Source organism: Anabrus simplex, chromosome 3 (genome assembly GCF_040414725.1).
Source record: "Anabrus simplex isolate iqAnaSimp1 chromosome 3, ASM4041472v1, whole genome shotgun sequence".
NCBI lineage: Eukaryota > Metazoa > Arthropoda > Insecta > Orthoptera > Tettigoniidae > Anabrus > Anabrus simplex.
In genome coordinates, this window is record NC_090267.1 from 457,498,419 (window position 1) to 457,509,903 (window position 11,485).

General features: G+C 47.2%; 1 non-coding gene across 1 annotated transcript; it reads right to left on the minus strand.

Annotated features, from left to right (window-relative positions):
* Positions 1–1,131: 1,131 nt before the first annotated feature.
* Positions 1,132–1,204, minus strand: TRNAK-UUU (transfer RNA lysine (anticodon UUU)). The gene has a single exon. It is a non-coding gene; the product is annotated as a tRNA-Lys (tRNA).
* Between the last annotated feature and the right edge of the window lie 10,281 nt (positions 1,205–11,485).

The window sequence follows — 11,485 nt, forward strand, 5'->3', positions numbered from 1 at the left end:
CCCTCGGACTTAGCGAGGGATCCCACCTCTACCGCCTCAAGGGCAGTGTCCTGGAGCTTCAGACTCTTGGTCGGGGGATACAACTGGGGAGTATGACAAGTACCTCGCCCAGGCGGCCTCACCTGCTATGCTGAACAGGGGCCTTGTGGAGGGATGGGAAGATTGGAAGGGATAGACAAGGAAGAGGGAAGGAAGCGGCCGTGGCCTTAAGTTAGGAGGCATTCGCCTGGAGGAGAAGTGGGAAACCACGGAAAACCACTTCCAGGATGGCTGAGGTGGGAATCGAACCCACCTCTACTCAGTTGACCTCCCGAGGCTGAGTGGACCACGTTCCAGCCCTCGTACCACTTTTCAAATTTCGTGGCAGAGCCGGGAATCGAACCCGGACCTCCGGGGGTGGCAGCTAATCACGCTAACCACTACACCACAGAGGCGGCAGCCACTAGTCACTTATTATTATTGTTCTTGGTGGAAGTTGCACCAGAAGTTGAGCAGGAGGGGGTGCTGCTAGCATTAGGGCAGTTCTTGGCAATATGTGAAAACGCGCCGCATTTAAAGCAGCCTTGGGATGAACCTGCTCCATTATTTGTCCTACTAGATTTGTTCAATGGACATTCATTGCGAAGATGGTCAGGCGATCCGCAAGCGTAACGGGGTGTGATGGGTCGGCGAGGTGGAGGCCGAAAATTACAAGAGGATGGAGGGGGTTCTTTCCCTGGACCCTTAGGATAAAAGCTACCAAGACTCACGCTGATGAACGGCGATACATTGACAGAATGCCTAAACGGTCTAACAAAATTAGAATTTATCATCTCTTACAATATATACCCGCCCGAACAGAGACTTGAACTCTTCTCCTTTACGTTAAAACCTAATACTTACCGACTGAGCTATCCCGGCTCACAATGTTTAGCCATGCCATATTTGTATACAGATATGACCAGGGTAATACAGTAGTTTAATATTAATATATTTAAATATCTGTTAAAAAGGAATCGACCGAACAGGGATTTGTACCCTGGACCCTTAGCATAAAAGCTACCAAGAATCACGCTGATGAACGGCGATACATTGACAGAATGCCTAAGCGGTCCAAAAGAACCAGTCTTTATTACCTCTTAAAAATTCACTCGCCCCAACAGGGATTTGAACCCTGGCCCCTTAGGTTAAAAGCCTAATGCTCTACCGACTGAGCCATCCGGGCTCACAATGTTGAACTCTGCTATATTTGTATAAACGTATGACCAGGGTATTCAAGCAGTCTAATATTAATATATTTCAATACATGTTAAAAAATAAATCGCCCGAACACGGACATGTACCCTGGACTCTTACATCATAAGCCATCTCGGCCTACGCTGATTAACGGCGACACATTGACAGAATGCTTAAGTGGTCTAACAGAAACGGGTATTATTTACTCCAAAAGAAAGCACCCGCCAAAACAGGATTTGAACCCTGGACCCTTAGGATAAAAGCCCAATGTTCTACCGACTAAGCTGTCCCAGCTCACAATTGTTAGACATGCTATATTTGTATACAGATATGACTAAGATATTCCAGTAGCCTAATATTAATATATTTAAATATCTGTAAAAAAGCAATCGCCCAAGCAGGGACTCGTACCCTGGAACCATAGGTTAAAAGCTATCCAGGCTCACGCTGATTAACGGCGATACTTTGACAAAATGTCCGCCTCTGTGGTGTAGTGGTTAGCGTGATTAGCTGCCACCCCCGGAGGTCCGGGTTCGATTCCCGGCTCTGCCACGAAATTTTGAAAAGTGGTACGAGGGCTGGAACGGGGTCCACTCAGCCTCGGGAGGTCAACTGAGTAGAGGTGGGTTCGATTCCCACCTCAGCCATCCTGGAAGTGGTTTTCCGTGGTTTCCCACTTCTCCTCCAGGCACATGCCGGGATGGTACCTAACTTAAGGCCACGGCCGCTTCCTTCCCTCTTCCTTGTCTATCCCTTCCAATCTTCCCCATCCCCGCAAGGCCCCTGTTCAGCATAGCAGGTGAGGCCGCCTGGGCGAGGTACTGGTCATTCTCCCCGGTTGTATCCCCGACCAAGGGTCTGAAGCTCCAGGACACTGCCCTTGAGGCGGTAGAGGTGGGATCCCTCGCTGTGTCCGAGGGAAAAATCGAACCTGGAGGGTAAACAGATGATGATGATGATGATGACATTGACAGAATGCCTAAGCGCTCTGACAGAAACCGGTTTTACTTTCCCTTAAAAAATCTGCCCGCCCGAACAGGGATTTGAACCTTGGACTCTTACGTCATAAGCCATCTCGGCCCACGCTGATTAACGGCGATACATTGACAGAATGCCTAAGCGGTCTAACAGAAACAGCTTTTATTGTATCTTAAATAGTGCACGTGCCCGAACAGGGGCTTGAAGCCTTAACCCTTAGGTTAAAACCATAATGCTCTACCGACTGAGCTATCCCGGCTCACAATGTTTACCTCTGCTATATTTGTATAAACGGATTACCAAGGTATTCAAGCAGTCTAATATTAATATATTTCAATACATGTTAAAAAGCAATCGCCCGAACACGGACTTGTAACCCGGACCCTTACGTTAAAAGCCATCCCGGCTCACGCTGATTAACGGCGACAGATTGACATAATGCCTATGCGGTCTAACAGAAACACGTTTTATTATCTCCAAAAGGAATGCACCCGCCCGAACAGGGATTTGAACCCTTAGGTTAAAAGCCTAATGCTCTACCGACTGAGCTATCCGGGCTCACGACACCTAGCCACCGTACATTTGTATATACATATGATCAGGATATTCAAGCAGTCTAATATTAATATATTTCATTATCTGTTAAAAGTCCGCCTCTGTGGTGTAGTGGTTAGCGTGATTAGCTGCCACCCCCGGAGGCCCGGGTTCGATTCCCGGCTCTGCCACGGAATTTGAAAAGTGGTACGAGGGCTGGAACGGGGTCCACTCAGCCTCGGGAGGTCAACTGAGTAGAGGTGGGTTCGATTCCCACCTCAGCCATCCTGGAAGTGGTTTTCCGTGGTTTCCCACTTCTCCTCCAGGCGAATGCCGGGATGGTACCTAACTTAAGGCCACGGCCGCTTCCTTCCCTTTTCCTTGCCTATCCCTTCCAATCCTCCCATCCCTCCACAAGGCCACTGTTCAGCATAGCAGGTGAGGCCGCCTGGGCGAGGTACTGGTCATACTCCCCAGTTGTATCCCCCGACCAGGAGTCTGAAGCTCCAGGACACTGCCCTTGAGGTGGGATCCCTCGCTAAGTCCGAGGGAAAAACCGAACCTGGAGGGTAAACGGATGATGATGATGATGATCTGTTAAAAAGGAATCACCCGAACAGGGACTTGTTCCCTGGACCTTTAGGATAAAAGCTACCACGACTCACGCTGATGAACGGCGATACATTGACAGAATGCCTAAACGGTCTAACAGAATTAGAATTTATCATCTCTTACAATATATACCCGCCCGAACAGAGACTTGAACTCTTCTCCTTTACGTTAAAACCTAATACTTACCGACTGAGCTATCCGGGGTAACAATTATTGGAAGGGCTACATTTGTATATATATATGTATGTAACCAGGATATTCATGCATTCTAATGTAAATATATATCCTTATAGTGTACCAGGCGGTACACCTCCACGCCGCTAATTCAAATATTGCGCCAGTTGAAACTCCTCTCTCCGCCTCTGTGGTGTAGTGGTTAGCGTGATTAGCTGCCACCCCCGGAGGTCCGGGTTCGATTCCCGGCTCTGCCACGACATTTGAAAAGTGGTATGAGGGCTGGAACGGGGTCCACTTAGCCTCGGGAAGTCAACTGAGTAGAGGTGGGTTCGATTCCCACCTCAGCCATCCTCGAAGTGGTTTTCCGTGGTTTCCCACTTCTCCTCCAGGCGAATGCCGGGATGGTACCTAACATAAGGCCACGGCCGCTTCCTTCCCTCTTCCTTGCCTATCCCTTCCAATCTTCCCATCCCTCCACAACGCCCCTGTTCAGCATAGCAGGTGAGGCCACCTGGGCGAGGTACTGGTCATACTCCCCAGTTGTATCCCCCGACCAAGAGCTCCAGGAAACTGCCCTTGAGGCGGTAGAGGTGGGATCCCTCGCTAAGTCCGAGGGTAAAACCGAACCTGGAGGGTAAACAGATGATGATGATGAAACTCCTCTACAGGAGAACGCCTGAACTTTAACAAACTGTACTAATTCAAAGGTTTCTTGGAAGATGTCACTACCGTAAATTTTGAAGTGTTCTGAAATGTGTCTATTTCGATTTGTGTTTGTTTGAAGAAATTTTGTATTCATAAGTTTTGTTCTGTCAGTTGTAGGTTGGCAATATAATCCTTTCTTTCCGCCTGTTTTGAATGTAGCCAATCAGGAATTTCTGTAATTTATTTTCCACCAATAAGGTCTTTCTTCTTCGTCTGGTGTATTAGTTTTTGCTGTTATCCAATAACATTTGTGGGCGGGTTGTAATCATTCATGAAACGTCTCGAATTTTCCGCGAGGGTATATAAACTGCTGATTTTCTGGTCTCCTCGCCACTTCAGTTACATCTCTCCTAGTGTGATTATGTAGCAGGGGGCGGTTTCGCCTCTTTCCTCGGGCAGCAGTTCATCTATAAGGTAGTGGCCATTTAATAACTTCATTTCTCGCTAGCTCAGCAGTTTAACCCTCGGTGCAGGTTCGAAACTTTTCTCATGTAATCTATCTTTAAATTATAATAGACACTTGGTAAAACTTCGTCTCTTTAACTATAAATTGGGATAGAGAGTGCTAAACCCTCTCGAGCTCCCACTCCTATTGTTTTGAGGTGACTTTGTTTTCACAACCGTTTCTTCCTTTCTTAATGTAATAAAGTCCTCTTTTACAAGTCACCTCTTTAGTATGGGATTAGCCCTTGTGTATGCGGCCTAGTGCCAAGTAGGTTTTAAAAGTGTATTAGGAGTGCAAGTTACGCCTCCAGTCAAGTTGGTATTTTGGGCCATGTTATTAACCTGCTTCTTTACTGAATAGGCCCAGTAGGTTGGGTATTTATTACCCCTGTTCTTGGTATGCCTTGAGGACAGTTTGAAGTATAGTTTATAGTGGCCTTTAATGGGCTTGAACCTTGAGAGCGGGTTTGCCCTTTCTTAAATATGGTTTCTGTGTGCCTCGAGGAGGCTTAATATGGTAATCAGGAGCCACTGCTCCTTGGCATGATTGGGGTTTTCTGCCCCTTTGTTTGAACTTGGCATGTAGGTAAAGAGTCTGCCTCTGTGGTGTAGTGGTTAGCGTGATTAGCTGCCACCCCCGGAGGTCCGGGTTCGATTCCCGGCTCTGCCACGAAATTTGAAAAGTGGTACGAGGGCTGGAACGGGGTCCACTCAGCCTCGGGAGGTCAACTGAGTAGAGGTGGGTTCGATTCCCACCTCAGCCATCCTCGAAGTGGTTTTCCGTGGTTTCCCACTTCACCTCCAGGCAAATGCCGGGATGGTACCTAACTTAAGGCCACGGCCGCTTCCTTCCCTCATCCTTGCCTATCCCTTCCAATATTCCTATCCCTCCACAAGGTCCCTGTTCAGCATAGCAGGTGAGGCCGCCTGGGCGAGGTACTGGTCATTCTCCCCAGTTGTATCCCCGACCAAGAGTCTGAAGCTCCAGGACACTGCCCTTGAGGCGGTAGAGGTGGGATCCCTCGCTGTGTCCGAGGGAAAAGCCGAACCTGGAGGGTAAACAGATGATGATGATGATGATGATGACAAAAATTGTATTTTCTTAATCTGTTGATCGGCTACTTGGTACCTGTTATATTCTGTTATTTGTTTATCTTGAAAAGAAAATATAAGATTTGTTAAAGTTTTAAATTAACTTTAATTTCGTAAGTTGAGACATATTCCCGCCCGCACCTTCTGTCACCTCTGCTGTTCCACAGATACCTCGAAACAATCAGTTAAAAACCAACCGCCCGAACAGGACTTGCATCCTGAACGCTCAGGTTAAAAGCCTAATGCGCTACTCACTGAGATATCCGGACCCAAGCGGATTAAGTGTGCTACATTGACAGGATGCAAAAGCGGACTAACAAAAACATATTCTGTTGTCTCTTAGATGAACTCACCATCCCGAACAGCAATTTCACCATGGACCCTTAGGTTAAAAGCTACCCCGGCTCATGCTGATTATCGGCGATACATTAACAGAATGCCTAAACGGGCTAAAAGAAACAGATTTTATTATATCTTAAATGGTGCACGCGCACGAACAGGGGCTTGAAACCTGGACCCTTAAGTTAAAACAGTAATGCTCTACCGACTGAGCTACCCCGGCTCACAATGCTTACTTCTGCTATATTTGCATAAACGTATGACCAGGGTATTCAAGCAGTCTAATATTAATATATTTCAATATATGTTAAAAAATAAATCGCCCGAACACGGACTTGTACCCTGGACCCTTACGTCATAAGCCATCTCGGCCCACGCTGATTAACGGCGACACATTGACAGAATGCCTAAACGGTCTAACAGAAACAGGTATTATTATCTCCAAAAGAAAGCACTCGCCGAAAAAGGATTTGAATCCTGGACCCTTAGGTTAAAAGCCCAATGCTCTACCGACTGAGCTGTCCCGGCTCACGATTTTTTGACATGCTATATTTGTATACAGATATGACTAAGATATTCCAGTAGTCTAATATTAATATATTTAAATATCTGTAAAAAAGCAATCGCCCAAGCAGGGACTCGTACCCTGGAACCATAAGTTAAAAGCCATCTCGGCTCACGCTGATTACGGCGATAGTTTGACAAAATGCCTAAGCGGTCCAACAGAAACAGCTTTTGTTATATCTTAAATAGTGCACGTGCCCGAACAGGGGCTAGAAGCTTTAACCCTTATTTTAAAACCATAATGCTCTACCGACTGAGCTATCCGGGCTCACAATGTTTACGCATGCCATATTTGTATAAACGTATGAACAGGTCTTGGACCTAGCCCGTTACGTTAAAGGCCATCCCGGCACACGCTGATGACGGCGACACATTGAGAGAAAACCTAAGCGATCTAATAGAAACCTGCACCTGCCCGAACAGAGATTTGAACCATGGACCCTTAGTTTAAAAACTTAGTGCTCTACCGACTGAGCTACCCGGGCTCAGGACGGTCAGCCACCGTACGTCTGCAGTTAGATCTGATAAGGATATCCATGCATTTTAATATTAATATATATCATTATCTGTTAAAAGTCCGCCTCTGTGGTGTAGTGGTTAGCGTGATTAGCTGCCACCCCCGGAGGCCCGGGTTCGATTCCCGGCTCTGCCACAAAATTTGAAAAGTGGTACGAGGGCTGGAACGGGGTCCACTCAGCCTCGGGAGGTCAACTGAGTAGAGGTGGGTTCGATTCCCACCTCAGCCATCCTGGAAGTGGTTTTCCGTGGTTTCCCACTTCTCCTCCAGGCGAATGCCGGGATGGTACCTAACTTAAGGCCACGGCCGCTTCCTTCCCTATTCCTTGCCTATCCCTTCCAATCTTCCCATCCCTCCACAAGGCCCCTGCTCAGCATAGCAGGTGAGGCCGCCTGGGCGAGGTACTGGTCATACTCCCCAGTTGTATCCCCCGACCAAGAGTCTGAAGCTCCAGGACACTGCCCTTGAGGCGGTAGAGGTGGGATCCCTCGCTAAGTCCGAGGGAAAAACCGAACCTGGAGGGTAAACAGATGATGATGATGATTATCTGTTAAAAATGAATTGCCAAGGCATGTACTTGTACCCTGAACCCTCACGTTAAAAACTACCCCGACTCACTCTGATTAACGGCGATTCATTGAGAGAATGCCTAAGCGCTCTAACAGAAACAGGTTTTATTATACCTTATAAATGCACCCGCACGAACAGGCGCTTGAAGCCTGGACCCTTAAGTTAAAACAGTAATGCTCTACCGACTGAGCTATCCCGGCTCACAATGTTTACCTCTGCTATATTTGTATAAACGGATTACCAAGGTATTCAAGCAGTCTAATATTAATATATTTCAATACATGTTAAAAAGCAATCGCCCGAACACGGACTTGTAACCCGGACCCTTACGTTAAAAGCCATCCCGGCTCACGCTGATTAACGGCGACAGATTGACATAATGCCTATGCGGTCTAACAGAAACACGTTTTATTATCTCCAAAAGGAATGCACCCGCCCGAACAGGGATTTGAACCCTTAGGTTAAAAGCCTAATGCTCTACCGACTGAGCTATCCGGGCTCACGACACCTAGCCACCGTACATTTGTATATACATATGATCAGGATATTCAAGCAGTCTAATATTAATATATTTCATTATCTGTTAAAAGTCCGCCTCTGTGGTGTAGTGGTTAGCGTGATTAGCTGCCACCCCCGGAGGCCCGGGTTCGATTCCCGGCTCTGCCACGGAATTTGAAAAGTGGTACGAGGGCTGGAACGGGGTCCACTCAGCCTCGGGAGGTCAACTGAGTAGAGGTGGGTTCGATTCCCACCTCAGCCATCCTGGAAGTGGTTTTCCGTGGTTTCCCACTTCTCCTCCAGGCGAATGCCGGGATGGTACCTAACTTAAGGCCACGGCCGCTTCCTTCCCTTTTCCTTGCCTATCCCTTCCAATCCTCCCATCCCTCCACAAGGCCACTGTTCAGCATAGCAGGTGAGGCCGCCTGGGCGAGGTACTGGTCATACTCCCCAGTTGTATCCCCCGACCAGGAGTCTGAAGCTCCAGGACACTGCCCTTGAGGTGGGATCCCTCGCTAAGTCCGAGGGAAAAACCGAACCTGGAGGGTAAACGGATGATGATGATGATGATCTGTTAAAAAGGAATCGCCCGAACAGGGACTTGTTCCCTGGACCTTTAGGATAAAAGCTACCACGACTCACGCTGATGAAAGGCGATACATTGACAGAATGCCTAAACGGTCTAACAGAATTAGAATTTATCATCTCTTACAATATATACCCGCCCGAACAGAGACTTGAACTCTTCTCCTTTACGTTAAAACCTAATACTTACCGACTGAGCTATCCGGGGTAACAATTATTGGAAGGGCTACATTTGTATATATATATGTATGTAACCAGGATATTCATGCATTCTAATGTAAATATATATCCTTATAGTGTACCAGGCGGTACACCTCCACGCCGCTAATTCAAATATTGCGCCAGTTGAAACTCCTCTCTCCGCCTCTGTGGTGTAGTGGTTAGCGTGATTAGCTGCCACCCCCGGAGGTCCGGGTTCGATTCCCGGCTCTGCCACGACATTTGAAAAGTGGTATGAGGGCTGGAACGGGGTCCACTCAGCCTCGGGAAGTCAACTGAGTAGAGGTGGGTTCGATTCCCACCTCAGCCATCCTCGAAGTGGTTTTCCGTGGTTTCCCACTTCTCCTCCAGGCGAATGCCGGGATGGTACCTAACATAAGGCCACGGCCGCTTCCTTCCCTCTTCCTTGCCTATCCCTTCCAATCTTCCCATCCCTCCACAACGCCCCTGTTCAGCATAGCAGGTGAGGCCACCTGGGCGAGGTACTGGTCATACTCCCCAGTTGTATCCCCCGACCAAGAGCTCCAGGAAACTGCCCTTGAGGCGGTAGAGGTGGGATCCCTCGCTAAGTCCGAGGGTAAAACCGAACCTGGAGGGTAAACAGATGATGATGATGAAACTCCTCTACAGGAGAACGCCTGAACTTTAACAAACTGTACTAATTCAAAGGTTTCTTGGAAGATGTCACTACCGTAAATTTTGAAGTGTTCTGAAATGTGTCTATTTCGATTTGTGTTTGTTTGAAGAAATTTTGTATTCATAAGTTTTGTTCTGTCAGTTGTAGGTTGGCAATATAATCCTTTCTTTCCGCCTGTTTTGAATGTAGCCAATCAGGAATTTCTGTAATTTATTTTCCACCAATAAGGTCTTTCTTCTTCGTCTGGTGTATTAGTTTTTGCTGTTATCCAATAACATTTGTGGGCGGGTTGTAATCATTCATGAAACGTCTCGAATTTTCCGCGAGGGTATATAAACTGCTGATTTTCTGGTCTCCTCGCCACTTCAGTTACATCTCTCCTAGTGTGATTATGTAGCAGGGGGCGGTTTCGCCTCTTTCCTCGGGCAGCAGTTCATCTATAAGGTAGTGGCCATTTAATAACTTCATTTCTCGCTAGCTCAGCAGTTTAACCCTCGGTGCAGGTTCGAAACTTTTCTCATGTAATCTATCTTTAAATTATAATAGACACTTGGTAAAACTTCGTCTCTTTAACTATAAATTGGGATAGAGAGTGCTAAACCCTCTCGAGCTCCCACTCCTATTGTTTTGAGGTGACTTTGTTTTCACAACCGTTTCTTCCTTTCTTAATGTAATAAAGTCCTCTTTTACAAGTCACCTCTTTAGTATGGGATTAGCCCTTGTGTATGCGGCCTAGTGCCAAGTAGGTTTTAAAAGTGTATTAGGAATGCAAGTTACGCCTCCAGTCAAGTTGGTATTTTGGGCCATGTAATTAACCTGCTTCTTTACTGAATAGGCCCAGTAGGTTGGGTATTTATTACCCCTGTTCTTGGTATGCCTTGAGGACAGTTTGAAGTATAGTTTATAGTGGCCTTTAATGGGCTTGAACCTTGAGAGCGGGTTTGCCCTTTCTTAAATATGGTTTCTGTGTGCCTCGAGGAGGCTTAATATGGTAATCAGGAGCCACTGCTCCTTGGCATGATTGGGGTTTTCTGCCCCTTTGTTTGAACTTGGCATGTAGGTAAAGAGTCTGCCTCTGTGGTGTAGTGGTTAGCGTGATTAGCTGCCATCCCCGGAGGTCCGGGTTCGATTCCCGGCTCTGCCACGAAATTTGAAAAGTGGTACGAGGGCTGGAACGGGGTCCACTCAGCCTCGGGAGGTCAACTGAGTAGAGGTGGGTTCGATTCCCACCTCAGCCATCCTCGAAGTGGTTTTCCGTGGTTTCCCACTTCACCTCCAGGCAAATGCCGGGATGGTACCTAACTTAAGGCCACGGCCGCTTCCTTCCCTCATCCTTGCCTATCCCTTCCAATATTCCTATCCCTCCACAAGGCCCCTGTTCAGCATAGCAGGTGAGGCCGCCTGGGCGAGGTACTGGTCATTCTCCCCAGTTGTATCCCCGACCAAGAGTCTGAAGCTCCAGGACACTGCCCTTGAGGCGGTAGAGGTGGGATCCCTCGCTGTGTCCGAGGGAAAAGCCGAACCTGGAGGGTAAACAGATGATGATGATGATGATGATGACAAAAATTGTATTTTCTTAATCTGTTGATCGGCTACTTGGTACCTGTTATATTCTGTTATTTGTTTATCTTGAAAAGAAAATATAAGATTTGTTAAAGTTTTAAATTAACTTTAATTTCGTAAGTTGAGACATATTCCCGCCCGCACCTTCTGTCACCTCTGCTGTTCCACAGATACCTCGAAACAATCAGTTAAAAACCAACCGCCCGAACAGGACTTGCATCCTGAACGCTCAGGTT